We start from the raw sequence: 7608 nt of genomic DNA, 5'->3' as shown, positions 1-7608 counted from the left end.
TGCCAGGCGCAGTGCATCGGCATGAGTAGCGGGTCTGAAAGCTCGGACCAAACCCTGAATGTCCAGTCGGAGGCCTCTAACAAACTTATCAGCTCTGGCCGCCTCGGTCGCTATCATCTCGGGAGCGAAGCGGGATAACATTTCAAACTCCGCATCATACTGCTCCACTGTCATGTCACCCTGCTCTAAGTTCAGAAACTCCTGCCGCTTGGCATCTCTCAAACTGGCAGAGAAGAATTTCGCATAGAAACTCTCCTTGAACTGCTGCCACGTGATCTGACTCACATCACCACCTAGCATCCTCTCTGTAGTCTCCCACCATGCAGTACCTCTGTCAGTCAACATAAAAACAGCACACTGAACCTTCTGATCCTCAGGGCATTTCATGTAACGGAATAACGGTTTCCAAGGACGATAACCACATCTGAGCCCTGGTGGGGTCCTCCAAAGACCCATCGAACGTCGTGGGATTATACTTCCTGAAATCCCTCAGATACTTAGCCTCTGCTGACAACTGATCCGGCACAAACTGGGGCGCAACTGGTACCGGAGCCGGAGCTGGAGCAGGAACTGGTACTGGAGCTGGCGCTGGAGCTGGCGCCGGAGTTGGCGAGGCAGGCTTCTGCTGCTCCCGCATCTGCATAATCATATCTCTAAACCTCTGCTCCATGGCGGCTAGGTCCGCATGAGTAACTGGCGCAGCCGGGTCAGGGGCTTGGGCTACAGGCTGCACCTCAGGTTGAACGCGTCCTGCTCCCCTTCCTCGGCCTCCTCGGCCACCCCTACGTGCACCTCTCCTTGGTGGCATTTTCCTAACAACCACCAAACGATTCCTTTAGTCATAAATGGTAATTGAATTTGCAGTTTAACTTAGGTAAGGTAATGCATGTAGAGTTATACATATACTTTCATGAGAGCGTACCTGACGAGCGGCAAGGATCGTTTCAGCCATAAGGACACAAAACACAGACTCACATTATAAGTCAGTCTACAGAACCTAAAACTTAGGCTCTGATACCAACTGTAACGACCCAACTTTTCCGGACTAAGCTGAGGTCACTACCAAATACCAAAACTCGACCATTCAACATAAAATTTAAAACGGACCAGATACGATTCATTAAAACATTATAAACCTTACAAAAGAAAGTTTCGGGCCCTATTTTAAATAATTCAAAAAAAGTCACAAAATAAAATGTCAAGTCACCAGTCCAAAATCACAGTCAAAATATTCTGACAAAATACATAGCGGAAGCGAAAAGAAAACCAGACGCGTCCATATGGCCTTCACGCATCCTTCCTGCCTCTCGTCGGTCTGCCCCTCGCTGTACCCCTACCTGAAAGGTTAAAGAAGAGAAAGGGTGAGTATAAACATACCCAGTAAGGGACCCACTACTGGGCCCGTTAGGGGACAACAGTTAACTTCCTATTCGGGGGTACCCTACATAACAGTCTAGTGCTCCCGAAGGATGCACATATCAGTCTAGTGCTCCCGAAGGATGCACATATCAGTCTAGTGCTCCCGAAGGATGCACATATCAGTCTAGTGCTCCGAAGGATGCACATATCAGTCTAGTGCCCCCGAAGGACGCACGTATCAGTCTAGTGCCCCCGAAGGACGCACGTATCCGTAAGGCACACTACCCCATAGACGAAGCTAACCGTTACCCCTCAGTCCAAACGAAACTGTCTACATCAGTCACATCCAAACGGCATTCATATCACAGTCCCGCCATAGGCTTTGTCAGTCAGATAGTATAGGTTTAAACATCTACCTCCTCAGTTGGTATATGCCTTTCCGATTCGCACACCAATAGAGAAAACCCTAGGTCCAATCGACTAACCAACCAAAACCGGACTCACTGTCCATCCCCGTCCAAATTCCATGAACCACATCCAGACCAGTGTTTTACTACATACTAAACCGTAACTTTAAGGTCTATCAACATAAAATTTTCAATCCACAAATAGCAGTCACAGTATATTTTCATCAGACAAAATATAATATCAGTACTTAACAGTCAACACGCATACAGTTATTCAGTACAGTCACTAACGTGCAATCCCCTGTGGATTGCTACGTTCTCAGCCTGGACTCGGGGTCCAGTAGTAGGAAAACCCTTACCTGATACTCGGTTATGCCCCTCGATCGAAATCCACGCTCGACAGATCCACCTAACGAAACACAAAAGTTTTAGTTGATGACTTTAGTAGAAGTCGTTAAAAAAAGGTCGGAAGCGACATCCGTTGACTTACCCAAGGAAAGGAAGCTATCTCCAACCAGGCCTGCCGCGGAACCCGAGAACTTAAGCGTCAACTCTGTACTATCTTCAAGGGAGAAAAGTAGGGCCATAACTTAATCCAACATTCAAACTCGAATCGGACGAGGTAACATTAGGGAATTCATCAAAACAATCCTTACCGAAGACTCACCGTGAACCGAAATGGAGGAAGGAAGGCTTAGGTGGCTCGGCTCGGCTCGGCTCGGCTTGGTTCGGCTCGCGGCTCGGCTCACTCGGCTCGCGGCTCGGCTTGGTTCGGCTCGCAGCTCGGCTCACTCGGCTCGCGGCTCGGCTTGGTTCGGCTCGCTCGGCTTGGTTCGGCTCGCTCGGCTTGGTTCGGCTCACTCGGCTTGGTTCCGGGTCGGGTTGGCTTGGAACCGGGTCGGGTTGGCTAAACGGGCAGCACGGTTTTTGGAGGGCTTTCTCTCTTCCGGCGACGGCGGCGGTGGCGAAACGACGCTGGGAGGCGTCCGACGGTGGAAACAAATGGACAGGCGGCGGCGGCGTTGGCTGGGTGCGAAACGGAGATCCGTTAAGCTTCACGGCTGCGACTGTGGGCTCGGGTTCACCGGAGAAGAAGGAGAAGAAGGAGAAGAAGAGCTGAGGTCGCGACGGCTGTTCGTTTTTCGGAGACGGAGACGACGACGGAGATGAAGAGAAAAACGGAGATGGAAGAGAAAGAGAAAAACGGAGGCGGACGAGAAGACGGTGAGGCGCGGCGTCGGGGAGAGGAAGAAGGAGAAGAAGAAAAATCGGGGGGGGGGGGGGGGTAGGCGGCGCGCGGTTAGGGTTTGTTTTTAAAAAAAAAAATTTATTATATATATATATATATATAATTCTTAATAATTATATAATACTAATAATTTAAATTAAATAATAATATATATATTAAATATAAATAATGATAATAATAATAAAGTAATAATAATAATATATTAATAATATTAATATTAAATAAATAATAATTTATTTTATTGTTTTAGAAATAACAATATTTCTATAATATTAATTAATAATAATAATTATAATATTAATATTATAACAAATAAAATAAATATTATTAATAATAATATAATTAATATTATATTATTATTATATCAACTTGCACTTTACATAAAACGAGAAAAATTTTACCTTAAATTTTCGGGGCGTTACAATTTTTTAATATATACTACGTATAATATTATATTTAATCATAAAAAACATACCTCTTGCTCATTTCTTGGCATTTTTCTTTTCGATGTTTCAATGACAATATCTAGTTCAACCTCTCTTTTTTCCTCGTAGACCATTATTTGTGTCCCATGTGGTCCAGTTAAGTCGTAGTTTTCATCTTTTGGAAACACATGTGCTAGCAGAGGGTAGTCAATTGGGGCCTCTTCATATCTCTCTTCAAAATATAAAAGGTAATAATGACTTGTGTTTTCATCTATTTCATATATACCAATTATATATTAGTGAAATCCGTATACAATATACTATATAATTTCATCAATTGACAAAACAGTTCATATAGTTCACCTCTACATCGTCTATGACAATTGGATCATCTTTGTTTGATTTCATTAGCCTAGACCTTGATTCAAGCATTCTCTCGCTTCTATGTACCATAGTTTGAACTGCATATAAAAATGTCAATACCATATATACATATAGTACAATATCACATATATAAAACGAATTGTTCATTTACAGTTTTAAAGATTATGTTTTCAGTTCACGAAGCATGTATTACATAATATACTATATATATTAAATATACAAAAAAAATTTGCAGTTCACTAATCACACAGTCTGAGACGACAAGGTATTGAATAGCCAAAATCTTACTCTTTTGCTTCAGAAAAAACCCTAATTTCTTTATAGTCAAACTTAAGATACTGATCTTATTTGATTTCGGTCTAATAACATTATAATATGTTCAATCTACTGAATATACTCTAATATTTCGTATAAGAAAATAAATCGATGATGCAATACAGTACATGCGCAGTGGAATAAGGAACAAAACTTTACTCTAATTGTAACTAACTAATTAATGATTAACATGCATTATACCCTAATGAAAACTAAAATTAGGGTTAATAAAAACATCACCTTAGGAGCCTCTCGATTCCTTAAAATTTCCTCAGAACACGATCCCAGACATCCACTAGAGTTGACCCTGTATTTTTCAGACTACAAACCGGGTTGTAGGACTCGTAAGGTGAAGGAAATTGAGAGAGAGATGGAATGTTAGAGGTGGGAATTTAGGTTTAAAGTTTGGGAGAGAAACTGAATTTGGAAGAATTTTTAACTTTTTAAAATAACAAAATTTTTCCAAAAAGTTTTCAAATATTTGAAAAATGATCTTTAAATAACCTAATATGCAACTATTGAATGTAATTAGTTCACTTAAATTCAACACCTCACTTTCCACTTATAATTAGTGAAATTAATCACCATTCCAATTTCTCTTAGTGGGCTTGGTATCATCACCATGAGTTTCTACATAGCCCACGAAGAGTTAGTAGGATTATCCAACAAAATATTGGGTTTTTCCACTAACTTTAGTCAAGGGGTAAAATGGTCATTTGACCATTCTAGTCAAAATCAAAAGTCAACCTTTTGACTTTTTACCATTTGTCCATCTTGACTAATTCCAACCTTCTGAGCATGAATCCACATTCATTTTTTGAAAATTCAAATCACATTTGATTATAAAGTCGTCAAAGTTTGACTTTTCAAAGTCTAAAGTCAACATTTTGACTTTTTACAATACTGACCATTTCTATCAATTCCAAGCTTTTGAATATGAATCTATATTCATATTTTTAATATTTAAATCACATATAAATATAAAGCTCTATCTAAAACTGACAACGGACGAATTTATCACATATATTTGTCGATTTCTTTCTCTTCACCTAATTCGAACAATTCGAATTATTCTATCATATTATTCTAAGTTAATTTCATATAAGTTAGCAGGGGAACCTAATGGACCTATAGATCATGGGCTCCAACAATTCGAGATTAACTGACTAAACTCTTTTAGACCGAGCTAATCAATATTCGTTAACTAACGGGTCATTCCACTAAAATCCTGTAATTGCACTCCCCTCACTATAGATATATTTCTGTTCATCTGATATAACCATGATCAATAAGTTAATCCTTCACAGGTTGTTTATAATCTTAGCTGGGTCAAAGTACCGTTCTACCCTCGAGACTACATCTTGTTCTTTAAGTCTCACTGATCTATTATAGTATAATTGGTTTAAGGTCCAACCTATAAACCGAATCCTACTCGAGCCAATGAAATGTGGGGGCCCTTGTTCAAAACTTGGATTCAGTCCTTAAGAGAACAACCTATCCACTAACCTAAAACGCAGATAGAAGTGAATTCCATCTTGCACCTTATGTTTCTAGTCATCCACCCGTCTTACCCTTGAAATGGGAGGCTTATTGGGCTAGCGTCGTTGAGCTGCCCTCACCTATGCAGATCTAAGAATAATACTGTTTGAACAGAATTTCATAGTTAGCTCATGATTAAGATAAGTTACCTAGGTCATCATAATCGAAATAGTCAATTTTATATAGTCAACAGTGTTATAACTTAAAAGTGACTATTTCATGGTTCTAGTCTTATGTAAACTCTTTACATATGATGTCTCCACTTCCATGTCTCGACATGAACGATTCAGGATCACCTCATTTGTACTAACTACAAAGCGCGTCGCATCCATAGCGTTCTTACACTATAGACTGTTTGGGTTATAAACTCAAACTTAATCCAAGTTTATGTCTCAACATAAAGTTCAAGTCTACACTTGAAAGACTCAGGACCTTAGTTTATTAGATTCAAGATTATAGTATTCTATTTTCACTAATAAGTCCTCAATAACTACTTCATTGAATAGAATGTAATTTAAACTACAAACTACGAGTTTTAGGACCTAAATTCCAATAATCCAAACTTACTAGAAATATTTGCAGAAATAGGTTCTAAATTTCTCTACTTCAGCCTGTCATCGGAAAGGTTAGTAGTTAAACCCTTTTTTTCCTAAAAGCCAACCAAACCTAAAATTCAATAGATTAACATTTGTCATCCAATTCAAGCCCACATGACCGATGTAAACTTTATTAAATAAATAACTAAAAAAGCTTCTCATTTGGAGGGTTTAGAAAATTGATATTCCAAATCACTATTTTTAGAAGATCATAAACCTTTTATGAAGCTCTTAAAAACTACTATAAATGTTTGTAGATTGAAGGACTCCTCAAAGGTAGAAAGACTTCAAGAATTAAAAGAGTTTTTGAAGATCGAAAGGTTTTGAATACCAAAAAGTAAGATTTTGAAAATTGAAAGGCTTTGAATACCAAGATTTTCTTTCAAGACAGAGTCAAATATATATACACACACGTATGAGAAAAAGAACCAGATGATAAATATTAGAGATTGTACAATAACCACAAACAAATCAATAAAATTCAAGTTCACCTTAAGATATTAAATTTCTCTATTAAGATGTCATATAGGTAAGCACAAATCGTTTTTTTTTTTCTTTTAGTACAAATAAGGGTGCGAGGATTTGAATTATAGGCTCATCCTTTTTTATCCTCATCATACATTGATATCAATAATTGAGTTAAATTCTTGACAGATTTAAAGAAAATACCTAGTATCATTAGGAAATTTTACTAATTTCTTAAAATAAAGTTTATTTTCTTGATTAGGATTTCGTATATTTTTAGGACAATTATAAATTTATCATAATTATTAATTATATATAATTTTTAAAATTAAATAAAAAATATTTATTTATTTATATTATATTGAATTTATTATGTAATTTATTATTTCCTTACTTATGCTAATAAATAATATACAATTTTAATTATATTCAAAATTACGTTATCATTTATTGTACATTTGCAAATATTATCAAATAAAATCTCTTCTAATATGGAAATACTTTGCTAATTAAATTTGACCATATAATTTTGTCATCAATATTATTTTCATCACCATGTAAAACATCATTAATTTAATCTGACACCGCAACAATTTTTTTATCAAATCTGGTCATTTCTTCAATCAATTTCGGAGCCTTCAAGTAAGCTTGATTCCGGCTGAAACGTCCTCCATCGTTTTCATTTTTGATTTCATTCTTCACCGTTTGCCATTTCGTCCATCAATTTATCAGTTTATTTCGTCATTTCGTTCTCCTCAATCTTCCAAATAGTTGTCTTCCTTAATTCCTCATATTTTTCCTCACTCAATTACATCATAGTTTACCTAGAACATCTTTTTTTTCCTTCATTTTTCCTATCTTTTTTCCTT

The sequence above is a fragment of the Cucumis melo genome, chromosome 4, assembly GCF_025177605.1.
Source record: "Cucumis melo cultivar AY chromosome 4, USDA_Cmelo_AY_1.0, whole genome shotgun sequence".
Taxonomy (NCBI): domain Eukaryota; kingdom Viridiplantae; phylum Streptophyta; class Magnoliopsida; order Cucurbitales; family Cucurbitaceae; genus Cucumis; species Cucumis melo.
The sequence above is the reverse complement of the archived record's forward strand: the minus strand, read 5'-3'. Positions refer to the sequence as shown.